At 42.8% G+C, this 14,445-nt stretch overlaps 1 non-coding gene across 1 annotated transcript; it reads left to right on the forward strand.

Moving 5' to 3' along the window:
* Positions 1 to 12,774: 12,774 nt before the first annotated feature.
* On the forward strand, positions 12,775 to 12,903 carry LOC117725026 (small nucleolar RNA SNORA17). The gene has a single exon (XR_004608892.1). It is a non-coding gene; the product is annotated as a small nucleolar RNA SNORA17 (small nucleolar RNA).
* Positions 12,904 to 14,445: the final 1,542 nt, after the last annotated feature.

Consider the following 14,445-nt stretch of genomic DNA (forward strand, 5'->3'; position numbering starts at 1 on the left):
CTAGTCTTTTTATGTCTATAATTTACCTACTCTGAACACTTCCTAGACATGCTCACACAGTGTGTGACACCGGGGATCACTGACACGAACCTCTAGAACGTCACTCACTTATTATAGCTGAGTAACATTCTTTTATTGATGGCTCAAAATCTGTTAATCCACATAGTTAGTGGACATTTGAACACATCTACTTATGTTTGAATACCAGCCTCCAATTCTGTTGGGTTGATACATAGGAAAGGGATGGCTGCATCCACTGGAGAGCTATGTTTGACTGTTCCGGACGCACGGCTTCTTTTCTATGCAGCTCACTATCTGTCAGCCTGTAGTACCCCAGGATTCTACTCTGTCCACATCCCTGACTGTTTAGTCTGTTTTACTATTATAGTCTGTTTTTAAAGCATGAAAGCTGTTCTAGGGGCTATGAACATGTGATAGTCTGATTTGCATCTCTGTAATTAATCATTATGTTATATCTTTTCATATGCTAATTGGGCTTTGTGTGTTTCTTCTGCAGAAATGTCTGTTCAATTTTTTTTTTTAAGTTGGGTTGCTTGTTATTGTTGGCTTGTGAGATACCTTTACATAGTTTGGATACCAGATTACTTTTATCTTTTAACTATTTTCTCCATTCTGTGTCGTGTTTCGTTTTCTTGATAGTGATGTTAGATACATGAAAGTTTTAAATTTTACTGAAATCTAATTTATCTAATTTTCTTTCATGCCTTTTTATTTTATTCTTTTGAGTTGTATCCAAGAATTTATTGTCACGTCTCATGTAATGAAGATTTATCCATATGTTTTCTTTTAAGAATTTTAAGAGTTGGTAGTTTCAACCCTTTTGCTTAGGTTTTGATCTATATTTTTTTGTTGCTGTTTTGAGGGGTTTGGGGCTTTGATCTATAATGATTTAGTTTGCAGGGGTGGGGGTGCTAAGGACTGAACTCAGAGCCATGCACATACCAGAAAGTGCTTCACTAGTGAGCAATGTCTCCATTCTTTCCTTAGGTTTTGTGAGGGAACGAGCTACTTTCTTTCTTTAAGGTAGACATCCAGTTGGCCCCGTGTTGTGTTGGAATAGTCTGTGTTTCCCATTGAGTGGTTGGTCAGTCGCTGTTATTGAAATCCATTGACCAATTAGGACTCCAGTCTTATTACACACATGAATGCATACGCAGATCTTTGTCTGCACCACACTGGTTTGGTAACTGGTGCTTTGGGTTTTGTTTTATTTCTTGTAACATTTTTAATCAGTGACTGTGAGTCTTGCCGCCGTGTCTCTTGGTTTTCACCTCTGCCGAATGGCTGTTGGGATTTCCATGCGGATTATGATTCTGTTGTATCGTCATCTTTCGGGCGGTGGTTACTTTACATAGAGGTTACAGTCTAACGTCAGAGGAAGCCACGGCAGGCACTGTGTAGGAGCATTGCTTCATGTCCACTCCCAGGCTAGTGCTGTGCTGTCTTACACAGCTCAGACCCACCCACCCACCCAGGGTTAGCACCTCCATGACAGGAAGTCTCCCAGTACACAAACACAGGGTCATTTGTAATTTCCTTCTGCATTATTCTGTGGTTTTCAGTGTTCTTGGGCAGAGTCACTCCTGGGGTTTGCTTTTGGTCACTCCCCAGCTACCCTTCGTCCTTTTCTTCATTTTTTTAAATTTCGTTTTAGAAGTTGAACATTTTCCAGTGTAAATACGAAGTCCACAACCAAGTGTTACATCACCATGAAGAAGTCTCAGGACTGCAGGACAGGACAGGCACCAACCTGCCTGTCTCCAGCAGCAACTGGGAAGAGCAGCCAGTGCTCTTAACCACTGAGCCATTTCTCCAGCCCTTGTGTTGTGTTTCTAGGCTATTCATTGGTTGGTCTCTGTCTCTGTCTCTGTCTCTGTCTCTGTCTCTGTCTCTGTCTCTCTCTCTCTCTCTCTCTGGTTTTCCACTGCCTTTAAAAGCCCTCTAATTTTTATGGTTTTGGATGTTATGCCTGAATGTATATCTGTGCACTGCATTTGTTCCTTGTGCAGGCAGAGCTCCGAGAAGGCATCAGATTCCCTGGAACTGGAGTTGAAGATGGTTGTGAGCCACCTGTGGATGTTGGAAATGAACTGGGGTCCTCTGGAAGAGCAGCCAGTGCCCTTGATGGTGGAGCATCTCTCCAGCCCCTCCCACTGCTTTGTGAGACTGTCCTATCTGATCCTGTCCTTCAAGAGGCCTGAGAACTCCCAGTCACACACAATGAAGACTCACTCCTCTCCCTCTGGAAGTCCTTGGCCTTCTCCTTTCACTATAAGCATAGTGCTGGGAGTGGGCTGGGGATCACGGAGGCATTTAAAATGTACAGCGGATTAAAGTATTCAGGATGTTAGGGGATTTTATGTGCCTCTGTTTGGTTTGGGATTTTATTGCTTTTCAACATCCATCTCAAGATATTTGCCGAAAGAAGAACCCGGACTTTGGAGTGGGGCCCAGCAGATGTTCATTCAGTCTTTATCCCACGTTATGTTTGTACTGGCTGGTTCTGTGTGTCAACTTGACACAAGCTGGAGTTATCACAGAGAAAAGAGCCTCCCTTGAGGAAATGCCTCCATGAGATCCAGCTGTAAGGCATTTTCTCAATTAATGATCAAGGGTGGGAGAGTCTATTGTGGGTGGTGCCGTCCCTGGGCTTATAGTCTTAGGTTCTATAAGAAAGCAAGCTGAGCAAGCCAGGGGAAGCCAGCCAGTAAATAACATCCCTCCATGGCCTCTGTGTCAGCTCCTGCCTCCTGACCTGCTTGAGTTCCAGTCCTGACTTCCTTTGGTGATGAACAGCATGTGGAAGTGTAAGCGGAATAAACCCTTTCCTCCCCAACTTGCTTCTTGGTCATGATGTTTTGTGCATGAGTAGAAACCCTGACTAAGACAATGTCCTTCTGCTACCTAATACAAGAAGAAAAACAGATTTAAGTTAGGAGAGAACATTGGCTCTCTAAAGCACAAATACCTACATTTTTACATCAAAACTATACAATCATTCTTCTAAAACAATTTTAATGATTCCTTTTCATTTTTTAATGTGCACTGTTGTTTTGCTTGCACATATATCATTATAAGGGTGTCAGATACCCTGGAACTGGAGTTACAGAAGGTTGTGAGCTGCCATGTGGGTTCTGGAAATTGAACCAGTGTCTCCCAGAATAACAGTCAGTGCTCTTAACCACTGAGCCATTTCTCCAGCCACACACCCCAATCACTTATTCCTTTTATATAAAATATGAGCTAAATAAATTTAGGAAATTCAGTATGCAACTGAACAACAGTTCTTTCTCAAAATGATAAAATGGATTGCTATAAATAGCTAGTGTTAGGTAATATCATTGTGGAGCCAACGAATGGCAGCTGAAGATTGGTCTATTAGGATGACCAGAGCAAATACAAAATTGATTGTAAAGTAAATTAAAATGGAGAAAGTTTCAACTGTCAATATGAAGTATGCTATGAATGCAGCGTAAGCATAAAGAAATTTATTTACAAGTTCACTTACCACGTTGCATATTTAAACTGTGGCGGAAAAATGGTTCACATGCGCATACTTAAACACATTTTAATGGTTTTTAGATTTTTTTTTGTTTCTGAATGCTATCAAACTTTTACTAAATAATATCATGTTGTCAGACATTTACAGAAAATTAAAAAGAAGAGAAAATGCTTATTGTCATTCTTTTTTATTATTACTTTTTTTTTTACAGTCCAGTCACTATACCCCTCCTCGTTCACCCACAGATAGTTCTTCATTCCACTCCTCCTTCCTGTCTCCAAGACAATGTCCTCACCCCCTCACCCCATCAGGCCTCCTCACTCCCTGGGGCTTCAAGTTTCTCAAGGGTTAGGTATGTCTTCTCTCACTGAGGCCAGACCAGGCAGCCCTCTGCTGTATATGTGTCAGGGGCCTTGTATCAGCCGCTGTATGCTGCCTGGTTGGTGGCACCCACTCCCCCCGACACCCTCCAAAAGTCATACAAAGTCTTTAAAAAACTTTTAAAAAGAAATATATATATATATATATAGTTAGTAGACATGATGTTGTTTGTCTTTACATTTTCCCTTTTTATAAATTGTACATGTGCTATTTTAAAAGCAATTAAAACCCAAAGAACTCTAACAATAACAAAAGTTCAAGGAGGAGAACCTTGCCTTTACTGTGGACCAGGTACTCCCAGAAGCTTTTGTATAGAGAAGAGATGGACTCAGACTGCCACAGGTAGGTAATCCCAGGCCAGCATACTGGACACCCTCTCCCTCTGATCACACCAACTCACCAATCAGGAGTCACTAAGTACCCACCGTGCATCTCCTCTGGCCCGGGGATAGACGAGTGTTTTACATCCAGTAGGCAGTGTCCTCTCTGAGTGATGTCATGGGAAACTGAACTGCAGGCGGGTGCTCTAGAGCTGCTTGCCCACCGACAGTCACTTCCTGGGGAATCATCTCTCTGGGTTTCTTTTCCTTATCTTAGAGTCAGGCAGTCACGTCTGTTTCCCTTACTGAGGCATTCTGAGAATTCAGGTCTCTCTTTGCTACATTGGTGATGGAAGGGTGGATTTCTAGAATTGTAAGATAGAAAGGACCAGGGGCACCGCCCAGCCCCATCTTAAGGATGACAGATTCTTTCAGGCTTTTCAACATCACTAATTCATGGCTTTAAAACTCAGCAGAAGCAAGAATGCCCTTCCTCTCCCTCTCTAAATCTTCCCACTCTTAAGCCAAATCCCTTGGGGCTTCTTCAGCTGGTGTCTTGGTCTTCTCTGGACAGTCTCCAATGTCTTCATATTTATTTGAAGGTAAGGTACTCTAAATTCACTTTCTTCTGATAGACACTAAGGAGTCTTGAGCAGAAGGCGGTCTGGGTTTCTCTATGCTATGTCATTTACTGAATCTAGGAGGAGCTGGAGAAAGCACGTGGAGGGAAAAGGAGGGCTTTGGCATTTAAGAAAACCAAGGTCAGCCCTCTCTCGCAGAGTTCCCCTGCCGGTGACCCCTGGCAAACTGTGCTCTTTGCTCTGATCCCAGCACTCATGGGTGAGAAACAAAAGAGGAGCCATAGCTGTTACAAGGCCGCCATTGGGAGTACGTGAAAGGCCGGGTTTTAATCTTTTGTTTTTCTATACTGTATTTATTTATTTATTTATTTATTTATTTTTACAAAGGTTCTCCAATGCAAACCTGTGGCTTTATAGTAAAAGAGATAGGATGTTCAAGCTGGAGAGAAAATGGTTTTAGCAGATTTTATATAAAACAACTCTTCTGGACTGTAGAGAATTTTATGAGGTGATTTAACTATCTTTAATCTTTCTCATAGATGCTGAGTTAACTTTGTGATCTGAAGCAATTTCTCCAGGGAGTGTAGCTTAAGTTTTTTTTTTTTTTTTTTTTTTTTTTTTTTTTTTTTTTGGTTTTTCGAGACAGGGTTTCTCTGTGTAGCCTTGGCTGTCCTGGAACTCACTCTGTAGACCAGGCTGGCCTCGAACTCAGAAATCCGCCTGCCTCTGCCTCCCAAGTGCTGGGATTAAAGGCGTGCACCACCACGCCCGGCCCGTAGCTTAAGTTTTGAAACCCCAGCAGTTTATGAAACCTTTTCTAGAACTCATTTTTTAAAAAAAAAGGCTTAGGGTTCTAGCATTGGGAGACATGGAGTCTAAAGTGGCCATGTCCTGTAGCCAGGCAGAAGTGCCAGTGGACGGATAAGGACACCAACCCACCCATAAAACCTTTGATCCTAAATTTGTCCTGCCTACCAGAAGTGCAGGGACAAAGATGGCATAGAGACTGAGGGAATGGCTAGCCAACAACTGACCCAACCTGAGCTCCACCCCATGGGCAAGAACCAATCCCTGACGCTATTAATGATACTCTGTTATGCTTGCGGACAGGAACCTAGCTTAACTGTCCCCTGAGAGGCTCCACCTAGCAGCTGACCAAAACAGATATAGAGCCCCACAGCCAAACATTAGATGGAGCTCTGGAAGTCTTGGGGAAGAGTTGGGGGAAGGATTGAGGGATTCTGAAAAGGATAGGAACACCACAGGAAGACCAACAGTCAACTTACCTGCACCCACAGAAGCTCCTAGAGACTAAACCACCAACCAAAGAGTATACAGAGGCTGGACCTACTCCCCCACCCTCTGCCCACACATATGCAGCTTGGTCTACGTGTGGGTCCCCCAACAACTAGATCCAGGGCTTACCCTGACACTGTTGCCTGCATGTGGATCCTGTCCCTAATGGGGCTGTCTTGGCTGGCCTCACTGGGAGAGGGTGTGGCTAGTCCTGAAGTGACTTAAAGTACCAAGGTGGGTTGCTACCCAGGGGGGACTTCATCCTTCTCAGAGATGAAGGGGAGAGAGGGATGAGAGAGGGGTCTTGGGTGGAGTTGGGGATCACCAATTGGGATGTAAAATGAATAAATTAATTAATGGAAAAAAAAAGCTTAGAAATTTTAGAAACATTACCCCCCAAAGATAAATAATTTAAATTCTATATGTTTTAGACTATTTTAATTTCTTTTTTAATGATTTATTTATTTATTTATTTATTTATTTATTTATTTAATGTTTATGAGTACATCGTTGCTCTCTTCAGACACGCCAGAAGAGGGCATCAGACCCCATTACAGATGGTTGTGAGCCACAATGTAGTTGCTGGGAATTGAACTCAGGACCTCTGGAAGAGCGGTCAGTGCTCTTAACCACTGAGCCATCTCTCCAGCCCTATACTCTTGATTTAGAAATATCTTTTTCAATCTCTAGAAATCCCTGTGAAGTAGAAGGTTTAAGAAAAAACAAAACAAAAGATAAAAGGTGCACACTTAGATTTATTAGGGCCAAATTTACAAAATAAAGGCATTACAAACAAGAGACCTGATGATAAAACAAAACACACAAACAAACAAAACCTTAGGCTGCTTCCCACCCATCAGAGCAAGAACCGTGGCCACTGCTTCTAACAGCCTGGGCAGCACGGTCAGCAGGTCTCTGCTATAAGGACATTTTGTCTTCCTGTGAAGTTGTAAGCAGTGATTGCTTCCCTGTCCATTTCCCACAGAAAGAAGCCCAGGTGTGGAGGCATTGATTCCTGAGGTTTTATACCACTCCTGTCAGCAGGATGTGCGCGCAGGCTACATCTGTAACCGCTGTGCTAGATCACTTCTTTTTGGTACTGCTGATTGGAAGTTTCTAGAGCAGCCCTGTCTTTACCTCTAACCTGGGAAGCTGTATAATATAGTTGGCTGAAAGCACATACTTTGATATCTAAGTGATATCATCCTAATATTTCCATATATGAGCAGTGGTCTTTAATCATACACACACACACCATGATTCTTTCCTCCCTCTCCCGCCTCCACTCTGTCTTCTAAAGTCACCTTCTAATATTAACTAATAACGGAGACTCTGTGAGGAGAGATCAGGTACTTTGCCTGTTCCTTACATCTTAAACCATGTCTGGTAAAGAAAGCGGGGTTTGAAAGCCTAGGAAGTCTAAAATAGAAACGTACTCTGTATCCAAACACTGAGTTGTTTGCCACCTTCTGACTCACTGTATCCTTGTACATTCAGAAATCTTCCTGTAGACCAGCTGTCCCAAATGCAATATGTGGCATTATTTTTTCAAGAATTTATAAAAATACTTACTGCCTTTGTGTGTATGTATGTATTTATGTATGTATGCATGTATGTATGTATGAATATATATTATATATATATGTATGTATGTATGCATGCATATATCTGTGTGCCTGTGTATATGTGTATGTGTGTGTGTCTGTGAGTGTCTCTGTGTATGTGTGTGTGTGTGTGCCATAGCATATATTTCTATACCAGAAGACAAGTTGTAAGAGTTAGTTCTCTTCCACCATGTGGGTTGTCAGGCTTAGTGGCAAGCACCTTTATTCCCTGCACTACTTCACCGGTCCATAAATGGTATTTTAAAAATTCCAGTCTAACTATGCATGAATAAGGCAGTGTGAATTATGAAGAGAACTGACCAGTGTACTAACACTTGAAATGAACACTAATTGAAGTGAGACAAATTCTCACTTCTTCCAGTTGGGTGCGTGGTCTTCATCATTATCTCCATTGGAGAGTTAAGTAGCTGGTAGCAACGCCATCATTTATCCAGCAGTTACTTTGTGTTACAGGGACATTCCCTGGGACAATGAGGTATAAACAGTCTCTAGAGATTGGTTCTTGACCCCAGCATAACCTAAAGCAACAGGAACAGTGCTGAGCCAGACTCATTCTGATGGCCCTGTGCATGTCCACACTTCTCCATCATTCGCAAGGTTTGAAGACAAGCTTGTGTCTGTCATTCCTGGCTTGCCACTTGGCACCTGCAAAGCCAGTATCTAGTCTGTATTTCATTACCAAGTGTGAATAGTTCTCCTGAGTACTGTGCATACCCAGATGAACTTCTGTCCTGGCAGATTCCTTATTCTGAGTCTCAGTTTAAAAAAAAAAAAAAAAAAAAAAAAAAACCAAAAACAAACCTTCCTATTGGAAAAGCAAGAGGCTTATTTATGACTCTCTCAAACACTGACATCCAGAAAGGAAGGGAAATCGTCGGACAGTGCACAGCAAAGGGAACAGAAGATTAGCTCTGATTAACTCAGCCTGTGGCTCCGAGTTATTTCACAGCAGCAAGGGCAGAAGTCCTTGGCTGGGTTAACCATATTTGGATGGCATATCAAGTTTTATAGAAATCATTCCCAGATTGCTATTTTGTTTCCGGCATGCTAATACAACTAATTCATCAGGAGAATGAGCAAACCAGGCTTTGGCAGGAGCCAGGCTTCCTTTGATGAAACAGGCACCCCCAGCTCTTCCTGGGTCTGGAAAGGGCTCCACCAGCCTCTTCTTTGCATGCTTGGTTTCTGAACTCAGTTGGCCACTAACAAGCACATGATTGGAGTAGATGCTCAGCAGAACAGGAAACAGAAATATGAGACATCTCTCCCGGGTACTTACTGGCCCATCTTTCCAGGACAGTATGCTTTTCTAAATTACCTAAACACATATGTACAGCAACACAACACACACTCCCTACAAAACATCTTGATGGCGAGGAAAGTGATATGATGTGTGTCTGCTGCAGGACTCTCCCGAGGACTTGGGATCCTTGACTCAAACAGTAAATTGATTTTGGCAGTAACGGGGAGAAAGGCTCTCTCCAGCAGTTAGAATCCGGTTTCGAGCTGTAGGGGGTGAATTGATTATTGCCTCTGCACTAGGGTTGACTGATATCTACCCTTGTGTTCTGGCAGGATGGGGAAACTTGATCAGAGTCACACAGTAAGAGTGAGAAGTGGAGTCACTGTGGTGACAGGGAGAGAAGTGGATGTGGGACCTTAAATAGAGTCGTGCATAAAATTGTTCTCAGCTGGCTCTGGGTATGAAACTCCAAAATTCATTCATTTTCTACCATATAGGAGGGCAGATACCTACCAGACAAAGGAGAGATCATAAAAATTCACCAAGCATACCTTAGAGCAATGTATATACATACACTGCCTAAGCGGCATTTAGAAAGCCACTATGTATTGGTAGTTATTGTGTTCCATTGAGGTTTATTCTAAAAACTCTCTTGACTTGCACAGAAAACGCAACTTAAATGATAAACTGACATTAAATACCAATCCTAAGTTTAATTTAAATATTTCCGTGCCTCTACAAATTGTATTACTTATATTTATTATTATTTATATTATTATATAATTAATATATATATATATATATATATATATATATACACATATTGGCAGTGACAGGGAGGGAAGCTGTTTATTATTTAGTATTATTATTAATTATTTCACATATTCATGTTTTATCTCACATTCTCTGTCTTTGTTACATGCTGCTGTAGCAAGATACCTGATCCAAGCAACTTAGAGAAGAAAGGGTTTCCTCTTGTTTACAGTTCCAAACAGATATGACTCATCCTGGCAGGAAAGAAGAAGAGCCTGAGCATGAACCAGGCTCATCAATGCATCAATGGTCAGGAAACGAGGAGTCGGGTCAGCCTATAGAGCCTTGAGGTCCACCCTCCAACAAGGCTCCCCCTCCTAAGGGTTGCATCAGAACCTTCCCACACAGCGCCACCAACTGGGAACTATATATTCAAACACATGGACCTCTGGAGGACATTTCACTTGCAAACCACAACACTAGGGCAGGAAGGGGGGGGGGAATCACACAAATAGTAAGTGACTTCTAAAAGCCCTCTCATATTGTCAAAAGCAGAGAGAGTCAGGAGGTTGGGATTCATAGTATCTCTAATTAGGGTGTGAGCTACTTAAGAAGATACATTAGATTGAGGAAAGTCACAGAGAATAATCCAGAAAAAATCCCCATTCTTTTGTGTTCTTATAACACAGTGCACCCCATCATGAAGTCCCACCATCCTTCCCTTGAGTGCCCAAATTTAAATCAGAATATCCTGAACAACGTGTCCCTACAGAGAGAGCCATGCCACGAGTAGCAGCAAAACATAGCTTTTCTGTGCCTTTCTGACTCCAGTGTCTTCCTTACGCTCAAGATAGACTTACTGCCTGGGGCAGAGGGTCAACCAAGTAGATATTCAATTTACAGGTTGGACTTTTGTCTCTTTAACCCTCACCATAAGTTAGTGAGGAAGCTAGTAATCTCTGTAATGCAGTGTGTAGCTATTCTATTTCCTGAGCACAGTGCATGTGCCAGCATTTGGCTAGCATCCTGAGCACAAGGTAAATCCAAGCACCCACATCTGATGGGAGTACCATGCACTCTGGTGGTGTGTTTCATGGGGACTGAGGGTGAGATTATTGTTAGTGCTACTATTTATTCTGGGAACAGGCTAAGATTTTAAAAAGAAATTTAAAGCTTTGATATTTTAAAGAAGGCGAGTCTGGTACTTTTTATACTTTTAAAATGTTATATGCTTGAGCAATTAGTAAAGTATTTTTCTTCAAAAGAGCATTGGAAGTGTTTTCAAAGATAAAACTGGAGCACATTCATTTCCCTTCAAACGCAAATATGATTTAACTTGTACTCACTTATGTCAGTGGTAATGCATTCACTTTTTAATTTTCTTAAGAAATAATTGGGTAGATAAAAATATATTTATATATGCAAGTCATGGTTTTTTACTCTAGTAGTTTTAAAATTGTTAGGAAGAATTGCAAATACTCATAGCAACAAAGCAAATCATAAACCAAATCCCTCTATCCATCACCCAGCTCCATCAATTGTGGTCAGTTCTTAACCATAAATTATGATCTCTTGACAATGTGTATATGATAATAAAATTGATTCAGAAAGAACTGAAGCATTTAATTAAGTCTCAAAGAAATTGAATGAATTGTTAGTGCTACAATGTTCAAAAACATTGAATTGTTGATCAATATCTATTGATAGTTCTATTTCTAGATTTATACATTAGATATAATACTAATGTGTACTTAAAACATGTAAAGAATATATTGTCCATCTTGAGTGCCATGGAAAATACCATTGGATTCATGTTAGTTCTAAAATTTACAATGGTAGTCATTATAATTAGGTAAAAGTTTAAAGACACTTGCAATGTATTTGACATAACTCTAACACCTCTCTAGATGGTTTAGCGCTACATAGTGAGCTTATGAATTTAAAGAATGCTTCTCTGCTGAGTGTTGATGTGGTAAATACTGCTGACAAAATTACCCATGGCCTGAGGTCAGTATTTACATTTTGGTCAAGCTTCAAGAATGGCATATATAGCTTGATCATGCTAGCCCTTTTTGTCCTGGGAATACTTTTATTCCTGCCCATCAAGTTAAGGCTTGTCTTTAACAACATCAACATGTTGGTAGCCAAAGTACATGGCTTGAACCTGAAAATGGACCCCTAGACAGAGTTATTAAATTAACAGGCTGGCAAGCCAAGGAAGGGTTAGATTCTGCACAGAGACTTACCAACCTAAGACAGAAGAACACTACTTTTGATAATGCATATTCCATGACAGGTAAGGAAGGAATTCTTGTCAGAATGACCTATGACAGGCTCAGTCTTGTTTGTGAAATAAAAAAGGGGGAGAGGCAGAGAGCCTTCGGGGCTGCTTGGCAAGAATCTGACATGGGCCAAGGACAAGGAAGTGGGCTTCAGGCAGGAATCTGACATTAGGCTAGAACAAAGAAGTAATTTTAGGTAGGAATATAAATCTTAGGCTAGAACAAAGAAGTAATTTCAGGCAGGAATCTAAATTTTAGGCTAGAACAAGGAAGTAGGCTTCAGACATGAAAATGACTTTGGGCTAGGACAGAGAAGTTGGCTCAGATATTTTGGTCATTCTGATAAGCCCTTAGAAACAGTGATCACGGGACTGTTCACAGAATTTTGTTTATTGTCTTGCTTGTTCCTTGACTATTTGCAGCTATTGTATTGCTAGTTCCTCAGACTAGAACTGACCTTAATACTTGCATGTAATTAAAATGTATAAAAGCAAAACAGAGGAGGTGGGATGGGATAGGGGGTTTCTAGGGAGGGGAAATGGGGAGAGGGGATGGCATCTGAAATGTAAATAAATAAAATATCCAATAAAAAAGAATATATTGTTAAAGTATAGACCACATGAGGGACCTACTCTCCCAAAGAGATTCTTTTAAGTTCCAGAGTTCTCAAAAATACTTCTAATAAACCTGAATAAGTATAAAATAACTCCCACATGATCACCAAAAGAGTAAATAGAGCTACATTTTTCCTGTCAAAAATTGAAAACAACCCTAACCCTAAGGGCATTGCAGGTGTGGTTGTGTCACATGTGTGTCAGTAAGTGACAGAGAACAGAGAGTCAATGTCTACACTCAGGGTTCTAATCTGTAAATATTTGAGTGATTAGTAGCCTAACATTTCCTGAAAAAAAGCAAGCCTGAGACAACCACCAGTCCTGCATCAGTGGGCCTGGACAGGGAGCTAGCCTGAGACAACCACCAATTTGCTTCTGTATAGACCTGCATGGGTTCCCAGGGCTGGGAGCAAGCTGGAGAAGAGTCAAACTCTGCCTGGGGCCCGTGAGGTCCAGCAGGAGCAAGCCAGAGATGACAAGAAACCTGCCTGGGACCTAGGGCCCCGGTGGGAGTGAGTTTGACACAGAAGACCCCTGCATGGGGCCTTGTGGTTAGGCTTGGGAGAGGAGAGAGCCCAAGATGACCACCCAATGTGTTCATGGTGCCATGGAGCCCAGATAGTAAGCTAGAGTACAGTGACCACCAGTCCAACCCTGCACAGGCCTGGGGAGAAGACTATGCCTGAGATGCTCCCTGCCCAGTGCCATAATGCACAGGTTGAGCATAGCACTCCTGAGATGACTTCAGACACTCACAGTCCCTGGGTGCCACCGAGAGAAGCAAGTAAGTGGTGGAAAAATGGAAGAGAAAGAGAAACAGGCACAACAAAGAGGGGCAGAACTGGAGACATGAGGGTAGTGAGGAACAGCCTGATGTGAGTAGCAGGTGATGCCACCTGGCACCATTTGGGTCCTCCCCTATGCTACCACAGGAGGCCACGGACCTGCAGCAGCAGAGTTCTGTTAGCTTCAAAGGCCAGGTGGATGTCCCTGGTCTGCGCTGCTCTCCAGGGACATGTTGATGTCTGAGTGTTGTACAGAACTGGCCCCACCCCTCACCTGGGCATCATGGAAGAGCTGGCCCTGTGGCATGAAAGCAGGAGATCTCACTTCGCCCCTAGTCAGCTGCAGAACTCAGGAGAGAGGCCCATACATTGCCCAGGAAGCACAGTAGAGCTGGCCCTGGTGGTGGGGGTGTTGGGTGAGCCATCCTCAAAGGGAGAATTAGCCCTGCCACGTGTCTCCTGTGCAATGGCATGAACTAAGGAGAGATACCCTCCTCCCTTCTCACCACCTGCACTAGGCAGAAGACCTGGCCTTGGAGTTATGAGATCAATAGAGCTGGCCTTACCCCTTACCTGGTGCAACACTCAGGAGAGCAGGCCCTGCACCTTGCCTGAGCAGCACAATAGAGCTGACCCTGGTGGCAGGGGCATAGGTGAGCCAGCCCTGAGGGTGTGAACATGGGAGAGCTGGCCCTGCCACTTGCTGCTGTGTGGTGACCCCTTGCCACCTACGTCAAGCAGGAGAGCTATCCCTGCCCCTCATCTACTCTAACACTCATGACAGTAGGCCTTGTACCTTGCCTGGGCTGCATAGTAGAGCTGGCCTTGGGTGTAGGGATTGTGGATAAGCCAGCTCCAAGAGCACGAGCATAGGAGAGCTGGCTCTGCCTCTTGTCTCCTGTGTGGTGGTGTTTGCAAGTGAGAGATTCCCCTCCCCTCCCTTTTGCCCTGCCAGGGTCACGAAAGCAGGAGGGCTGGCCCTGTCCCTCACCTGCTGCACAGTCACTGCACCTCACCTGGGCATCACAGAAGAGCTGACCCC

This window comes from Arvicanthis niloticus, chromosome 20, assembly GCF_011762505.2.
Source record: "Arvicanthis niloticus isolate mArvNil1 chromosome 20, mArvNil1.pat.X, whole genome shotgun sequence".
Lineage (NCBI taxonomy): Eukaryota > Metazoa > Chordata > Mammalia > Rodentia > Muridae > Arvicanthis > Arvicanthis niloticus.